Source organism: Ascaphus truei, chromosome 15 (assembly GCF_040206685.1).
Source record: "Ascaphus truei isolate aAscTru1 chromosome 15, aAscTru1.hap1, whole genome shotgun sequence".
In the NCBI taxonomy this organism is placed as follows: Eukaryota; Metazoa; Chordata; class Amphibia; order Anura; family Ascaphidae; genus Ascaphus; species Ascaphus truei.
In genome coordinates this window covers 54,150,588-54,159,415 of record NC_134497.1, presented here as the reverse complement: position 1 = coordinate 54,159,415, position 8,828 = coordinate 54,150,588, and the positions used below count along the sequence as shown (strand labels likewise).

The following is an 8,828-nucleotide window of genomic DNA, read 5'->3' as shown; positions in this document are numbered from 1 at the left end:
CTATTGTGGTCACATTACTGTACATGCGGTGATACAGGGGTACTCCCTATATATGCAAGAAGCAATTGGTTATCATTGTAGCAGTCTATTATATCGCTGTTAGCTGCAAAGATAAGAAATACCTCATATTGCATTTAACTCATAGCTGCAATTCAAACACCTTATGATATAATGGAGTGATAATCTAGCTTCAATCCAACAATTGATTTTGCAACAGCATTGCATTGAAGTACTCTCTGATAGAGGTATAACATGAGAGATCTTGACCTCTTATTCTGATATGTACTCTGCCACTTAGGTTTATGTGATTAACCACTTATGCAATAGCATATTTTCAGATCACACGCCACAACATTACACTAGCCTAATTTGATAGGCGTTGTATATATTATCAATACCTATATGCACGTAGCCATACTACATTAGTAGATGATTATTGGATGTCACATGAGAATATAGAGGCATACAATTACTATTGCTCTATATAAGGACTACTTACTCATTAGCCACACAGCACGGTGATTTTAACAATGTATATGTGTTTTTAACATTTTCTATGTAGAATTAATAAAATTTTATTATTTTTGATTTCCGCGGTGATAATGGGCAACTTACCAGTTTTTTGTAGTAATGACTACAGGGCGATTTTCAGTCCACTTTAGACTTTCCAGGATTGAGTGCTCAATAGAGGGGGAACCTTTCTGATCGCCTTTGATCAAAACTGTTAATACTATAACCATATCCTCCAGAGTACCTCTCACTTTACACAATTCTCTTGTTATACATGGTGATGCGGTCCCACTAATCTTTGCTTTAATAATAAAAATAATAACTTTTTGGTGGAAACTGCTTTGCCCTTGTTATTCTTGTCATAATTGCACTATGACTGTGCTCTTCTAATCTCTGACATCCAAGTTAGATCATTTTCCCTTTACTCCTTTTAACCCCTTATCTTTTTTTTCTGCCTCAGATCTGTTTCATACTGTACATTGAATGTGGTTAACAAAAAGTATTTCTCGTCATTGTTCAAGAACCCAATAGCAGCAACATTTTACAAAGATAATGTTGTTTAAACAATGTGTACAAACAAGTCATGTATTTCTCTTTATGAAAATGATCTCAAGGTCAGTTGGTTCATATTGGTCATCATTCATAAGTGAGTGTTACCCAAATCCGTTCAAGAGCCATCTGTGTGACAGAAATCAGAGTTTTCAGCTATGTAGTCATGGCTGAGTGGTTAAGGCGATGGATTCGAAATCCATTTGGGTTTCCCCGCGCAGGTTCAAATCCTGCTAACTACGTTGACTTTTTCAGTGGTTAAGTGTTTTTAAAAACTTCACTGCACTTTTCATTTTGTTTGTATCTGCTTGGCAAAGCAATCTTTAATTACTGGAATATGTGGCATACTAAAGAAGAAAACACTCTGAATTCTTCAAACATTTTCCAAGTTATACATTTTAGGGTGCTGCTGGCTGTAAAACATTTAATAAAGGACTCCATTTCAATAAATGCATTGTCTTATATTGATAAGTATCTCTATGCTACATCACAGTGCTAAGAGGTAATTTGTGTGCAATACTTTGCACAACATAAAATAGAGAAATGGTTTACCCCTACAGAAATAACTTAAGGTGAAAAAGGATAGTGAGCACTTTAGTGTGAGAGTGAGGGAATTCTTCCACTTTATAATTACAGATAATATTTGACTTCTTCTTAATGACTGTGCTAAGTACTGCATTTATTGGGATGCGTACATTCTTTACAGTCTGCCAAAACTATATTGTTTAAATATAATGGGAATAATCAATGTTATAGTTCAACTTATTATCACACTTTATCACAAATAGCTTTTTGTTATGAAAAAGCATTTGTAATGTTTTATTGTTATCATTCACAAAAGCTAAGCAGGGCTTTCTAAACCTGTTGAAGAAAAAAACAACTTAGCTTGACTTTTACTTGAAATGGTCATTCATGTACTGTAATAATTGTAACTCCCTGAAGTTTACAGAAAATTAACAAATTAATTAAATGTACATTTTATGGAATCTTTTGTGAAACAGAATGATTCTAATTAAGAACAAATGTACTTTCTGCTAGTATATCTGCCATATAAATTATTATTGGTAATCATTCAAATCTTCACCTGAATGAATGAAATGATTATGATAACAATCACTTCATTGCTTTTAATCACAGTTTAGCAAGAAGTACAAAAACTACATGTTCCTTTGTCCCTACACTATAATTAAGAGGGGTTTGTGTAAAAGACCAGACACTTGTTAATTCTTTAAACTAAAGATAGTGTAATTTTCTATTGGTTTAGGAGATTTTGAAAAAATCAGGAATTTTTTTTCTATTTTTCCTGATCTATATAGAATTAACACCATGCACTGCATGTTACCAGTGGAACTTTTCTTCTGCTCCTTCTCTTTCTTCAATATTTTAATAAATGATTTTGACAAAACAAAATAATAAAAACGATGACTTTTTGGTGGAAACTGCTTTGTCCTTGTTCTTCTTGCACCGATTGCCCTCCGACTCTGCTCTTCTAATCTCTGACATCCAAGTTAGATCATTTTCCCTTTACTCCTTCTACATAGTTACATAGTTACATAGTAGATGAGGTTGAAAAAAAACGTACGTCCATCAAGTTCAACCTATGCTAAATTTAGACAACAGATACTTTATCCTATATCTATACTTACTTATTGATCCAGAGGAAGACAACAAAGAAACCCAGAGTCATATAATCCAATGATATCTCATAAGGGGAAAAATAAATTCCTCCCTGACTATAAGAATTGGCAATTGGATGAATTATTGGATCAACATCCTTCCCAAATATACTTATTTGGTATATATACCTTTTCTATCTAAAAAGATGTCAACCTGTTTTTGAAGAAATGTATTGTATCTGCCATCACAGTCTCCATGGGTAATGAATTCCACATTTTTACTAATGGCAGTATTGGTGGATCCGCTCATCCCCAGTTTATTTCCAACTTTTTGCGACTGTGCAATTTGGAGGTAAATTCGCCATTCTAGAGCCCCGAACAGCAGCAAGAAGCTGATCGGGGCTCCTAGAATCGCACGAGTTTGAGAAACTGGCGATGCGCTGTGAAAAAGGGCTTCTCGCCAAAGATTTGGTGGATTTTTTTGTACACCAAAAAAAAAGGCGAATATGGTTATTTTTGCCAGGTTACCACAGCTTCCTGAATAGCTAGAGGCACTTTTGGTGGAAACCTGGCGAGAACTGATTTATCGGAGCTCTCTGCATAGGCTCCTAAGTCAGAAGCTGGGACCAAGTTCTGAAAATAGAAGGTAGCAGTCATGGTTGGGTATTATACCTGAAAAGAGTACCAGGAAGCCAGGGAGGATTTCCCAGTCAGAGTAAGCCTTTCAAAGCAGGCGCTCTGCATGTATTTGAGGCTAGTTTTCGACCCGAGACCCCTAGTAAGTGTGTATTTCTTCTTTATTTTGGTTATTCATTGTTGTCCGTGCGTTTCACTCAAATAAACCCCATTTTATTCCACTATCTTGTTTTGCCTTTTGAATGATCCCTGAAAGGTATAAAAGGTGATAAAAGTGCTGGGCTCCCGTGACATTTGGCTAGACAATAAGATATTAGTACTGGAATACATTGTATATTTGCATAACTTAGATTTATACAGGCAGCAATATTTTGTCATAGGAAAAAGTCATCTTTCTATGTATATGTAACTACTTCTTCAGTTGCTGCTATGTACTGACCTTTGGTGGCTCTCTTAGTGGTTGTGGACAAAATACTGTATGTAGCTATCCCCGCCCTTCTCATAGAGGAAAATATATCCTGTATGTTTGATATATATATATATGGTAAGGAAGAGTAGGCTTGGAAAGTAGAACTAATCAGTGCTTAGGGAAATCATAATTCTTGTACAGTGTAAAAACATTCAATCTATCTAAAAAGACTAGCAATATGTGTATTGTTGCCTAGACTTTCACATTCAATGTCATACATTACTCATTGGAAGTCAACCATGGCCTTGAAAAATATCCCAACTTTATAAGATAACTCACCGTGAGATTCTCCATGAAAGAAAACTATCTATAATTATCAAGAAGATTAAAAGATGGGTTAGGAGGCGTAAATTGTAATAAATGTATAATGCTTTTCCTCTGACTGAGAAGAAGAAAGCTAGACATTTTGACTCCATTTATGATATGGGATCACTCTTTTACAAAAAGTAAATATGTAACCATGTTCAGCATAATCTTGCTGCAAAAAAACTCTAGCATTTTCAGGAACAGGTGAAAAGGCTGCAGAAAGCACAGTCACTTAGGTATGTTGTTCTCATTCTTCATATATGATGTTTAAGGACTTACTGTACATTGCGGAAGTCCATTTTATGCAGATGACAAAATCTATATGTCACCACCAGGATGGCCGAGTGGTTAAGGCGTTGGACTTAAAATCCAATGGATCTGTGTGGGTTCAAATCCTGCTCCTGGTACGGCTTAGTTTTGTCAATTAACAATATTGAATACCTCTTTCCAGGACATGTTTATTTTGTTGATACTTTTGCCATAGTCCACATATTGATAGTTCATATTTGTCATCATTCAAAAGTGAGTGTTACCCATATCCGCTCGAGCCATATGTTTGACAGAATTTGGTGCCATTAGCTATGTAGTCATGGCCGAGTGGTTAAGGTGATAGATTTAAAATTCATTAGAGTTTCCCCATGCAAGTTCCAATCCTGCTAACTTCGTTGTTCTTTTTCAGTGGTAAATTGTTATTATAAACTTCACTGCACTTTTCAGTTTGTTTGTATCTGCTTGGCAAAGCAATCTTTACTTACTGGAATATGTGACACACTAAAGAAGAAAACACTCTGAATTCTTCAAACATTTTCCAAGTTATACATTATTTTTTTTTTTATAACTTTGATTTTATTGGATGAAATACATCATACATGGTAACACCATCGATTGTTCACCGTGACATCACCGCATTTAGTTTTCTCTTTTTCTTTTTATATAATCAACCATAAACTGGACATACTGGACTCACAAGACGAACAGGGAGACAAGACACACCAACTAGCTAGGGGTGAAGGGAAAGAAAAAAAAAAAAAAAAAAAAAGGGGGGGTGGGGGTGGGAGAGGAGGGGGGTATGGTAAGGCTCAAGGTGTGTTCCACCTATCATCTTCCCGTAGGACGCCGTGGGTCTACTTTTAGCGTAGGCTTCTCTCACCGAGATCCCCTTTCTCCTACTGGTGCCTCTCTGGCTGCCTCCTGTTCTCGGGGCCCATAGTGACCTGAATGCCTCTCAGCATCTGGGTGCTCTGTCGCTAAATTGTCCTGGATCCCTTTCATTACCGGAGAACGCATTTCTCACTTATCATTGCAGAATTGTGGTGATATCTATTCCCGGGATGTCCGTCTGTGCCAGCGGTCCCAGACTTTTAGAAAATTTGAGCCGGTGTCGTTGACCAAACTCGTCAACTGTTCCATCCGGCAAACAAACCAAATTCTATTTCTTATCTTGGGGATAATTGGAATCTCCGGTTGTTTTTTCATACTGCTGCGATCTCGCACCTAGTGGCTTTGGCCAGGTGTGTGATCAATTTGTGTGTGGCGTTTGATAGCCCCTCGACTCGTCTGCCCAATAGGAACAGCCACGGGTCTAAGGGGATCTCCATTTCTAGCAGTCTTTGAAGCCAATCTTTAATTTCCTCCCAAATCGGGATCACCTTTGTACAAGACCACAGCATATGGAATAAGTCCGCTCTCTCTCCGCACTGTTTAGGGCAGAGCGGGGAGTAGCCTTTGACAAATTTAGATAATTTAGCGGGCGTGTAATACCACCTCATCAGGACTTTATACGCGTTCTCCTTTAATGTGGTGCAGATGGAGCTTTTGGCCGCCGCCTGCAGGATCCTATCCCAGTCCTCGTCTTCTAAAGTCTCCCCTAGGTCTGCTTCCCACTGCCTCATATAGGTACGTTTGGGGTGGTCGTCCGTCTCTGGGCACACTACTTCCCTGTACATTCTAGATGTTAGTCCCCTTGTGTCCGTATCTCTTGGACAGAGCTGCTCAAAATTTGTTCTCCGGGGCGGGATTGGGGCTTCATTGTAGAAGGCCCTGATCTGGAGGTATCTAAAGAATTCAGTGTTTGGAATGTTTTTCTCCTCTTTAATATGATCAAATGTTTTGATGTATTGCCTGCCCTCCAGATCGTTTAGGCGGAGATACCCTGCTTGAATCCATTTTAAGAAAATAGCGTTATCCATACCTGGAGCAAAGTTTGGGTTCCCCCAAATGGGAGTCATCAGTGAGTTCAGGGATGTGAGATGACACTTGAACTTAACCGCGTCCCAGACCTTCAAGGAGCTGACCATGGTCTGTAGAGGAGTCCGCATAGTGGCCCGGCTTTTTTTGGGCAACCAAATTAGGTTCTTAATATCCACTGGTGAGCAGCATTCTTGTTCTAGTGCTACCCACCTCCGAAGGTTCGGGTCTGTGTGCCACTGCACCATCTGGCTCAACTGGGCTGCATTGTAGTAAGCGAACAAGCATGGCACCCCCAACCCTCCTCTCAAGGTCGGCCTCCTTAAGATCGCTTTGCTAATTCGTGGGCTTTACTTATTCCAGATAAACTTTGTTATTAAGGACTGAAGCGAGAGGATATCATCTTTTATCAGGGGGATCGGGAGGGCCTGGAAAAGATACAGCACTCGTGGCAGGAGATTCATCTTAACGCTATGAATACGGCCTATCCACGAGATACTGCACTCCGCCCATCTCCGGAGATCCTCTCGAAGAGTCCGAAACAACCTGGGATAATTTGCTTTATATAAAGCCTTATACTCTTTTGTGATATATACCCCTAAATATTTGATCATAGAGGGTTGCCATTTAAAATTAAAATTGAGTCCAATTAGTTTTTCTACTGGTTTGGGTAAATTTATATTGAGGGCTTCCGACTTGGTCTGATTAATTTTGAACCCCGAAATTTGTTTAAAGGACCCCAGAATTGAGAAGACGTTGGGCAGGGAGGTGAGAGGTTGTGATAATGTCAGGATCACATCATCTGCGTAGAGCGCCACCTTGTGTGATTGCCCTTTTACAGCTATGCCCATAACATCCGGGTTGTTTCTGATATGCGCCACCAAGGGTTCCACGCATAGGGCGAACAGCAAGGGGGACAACGGGCACCCCTGGCGCGTGCCGCTTTTGATTGGAAATTGCTCTGATGGGAACCCCTGGTGTCTCACCCTTGCCGTTGGCCCCTCGTAGAGTGCTATGATGGCCTCCAGGAGGCGTCCCTCAAAGCCGAATGCCCCAAGCGTCCCCCTCAAGTAGGGCCAATCGATTCTATCGAAGGCTGTTTCAGCGTCCAGACTTAATACCATTGACGGGATGCTCTGTTTCTGTGCCAAATCCACCAAATCTATTATCCGTCTGGTATTGTCTGCCGCTTGCCTTCCTCCGATGAACCACACCTGATCTGGATGAACTAACCTGGGTAGGACGATACCCACTCTATTAGCTAGTAATTTGGAGTAAATTTTCACATCCGAATTTATCAGCGAGATGGGCCGGTAGCTCTTACAGTCTGCCGGGTCCTTGCCAGGTTTATGGATCAGGGAGATAGACGCCTGAAGCATTTGAGCTGGGAACGAGGCCCCGTGTAGAATAGAATTAAATAGCTTCAATAGATGTGGGGCTAATATTTTCAGGTATTTTTTATAGTATAAGTTGGAAAAACCATCTGGACAGGGCGCCTTGGCAGGCTTAAGTGACTTTACAACAGCCGTTAACTCTTCTAAAGAGAAGTCCATCTGTAACGCTTCCTTCTCCATCCTGCTCAAGGTCGGTAATTTGGCTTCTTTTAAGAATTCCCTGAGAGTATCTCTCGTCTTTTGATTGTGTGTGACCTTACCCCCATCGTATAGCGTCTCGTAGTAGCTTTTGAACTCCGCTACGATCCGTTTAGGATTTGAAGTAAGCTCACCCCCCTGTGTGCGTATAGTTTGTATATGATAATTAGGAATTTTGTTTTGAAGTCGATTTGCTAATAGGGTGTCCGGCTTGTTCGCTTTCTCAAAGTACCTACGCCTCGACCAGCTCATCTCCTTTTCTGCCCGGGAGGCCAGTTTTATATTCAACTGTTGTTTGATCTCTGCTAGTGCACTTAGAGTGTCTTTATTCCTAGAGAGCTTGTGCTCCCTTGTTAGGGTCGCTAGTTTGTCTTGGAGGACTTTTATCTGTTTCTCCTGGTCCCTCCGGCGCCTAGCAGCTAGGCACATGAGGGTGCCTCTGAGAGTCGCCTTGTGGGCCTCCCATAGAGTGGTGTCGGACGAGACACTCCCCATGTTCTCCGAGAAGAAATCTGTGATCCTCTCACCGACTTCTCTCTGAATGTCAGGGATTTTTAATAACAGCTCGTTTAGCCTCCAGTTTGCTCCAGGTCTGTCTAATAAATTTAACGTGCACCGCAGCTCAATGGGTGCGTTGTTCGACCACGAAATATCGTGGATCCCCATGTGGGAGACCACTGGGACCAATCTATTGGATACGAGGAAGTAGTCTAGCCGGCTGTATCGGTTCTTGGGGTGGGAGAAGAAGGTATAATCTCTACTTTGGTGATGCTGTTCTCGCCATATATCTACCAGTTGGCAATCTTTTAACCCTTGTGTGATTTGCTGAACATCTAACTTAGGGGGGAGGCTAGCGGCCGTGCATCGGTCCAGCTTGGGATTCAGTGTCCTGTTGAAATCACCCGCTATGATCATGTTTCCCTTTGCCTCCTTTTGTAGTTTACGGAAGAAAAGGGAAAAGAA

The 8,828-nt window shown here is 40.6% G+C and overlaps 2 non-coding genes across 2 annotated transcripts; both read left to right on the top strand.

Annotated features, from left to right (window-relative positions):
• Positions 1-1,219: 1,219 nt before the first annotated feature.
• TRNAS-CGA (transfer RNA serine (anticodon CGA)) lies at positions 1,220-1,301 on the top strand. The gene has a single exon. It is a non-coding gene; the product is annotated as a tRNA-Ser (tRNA).
• A 3,115-nt stretch (positions 1,302-4,416) lies between these two features.
• On the top strand, positions 4,417-4,493 carry TRNAL-UAA (transfer RNA leucine (anticodon UAA)). Its single transcript has one exon. It is a non-coding gene; the product is annotated as a tRNA-Leu (tRNA).
• Positions 4,494-8,828: the final 4,335 nt, after the last annotated feature.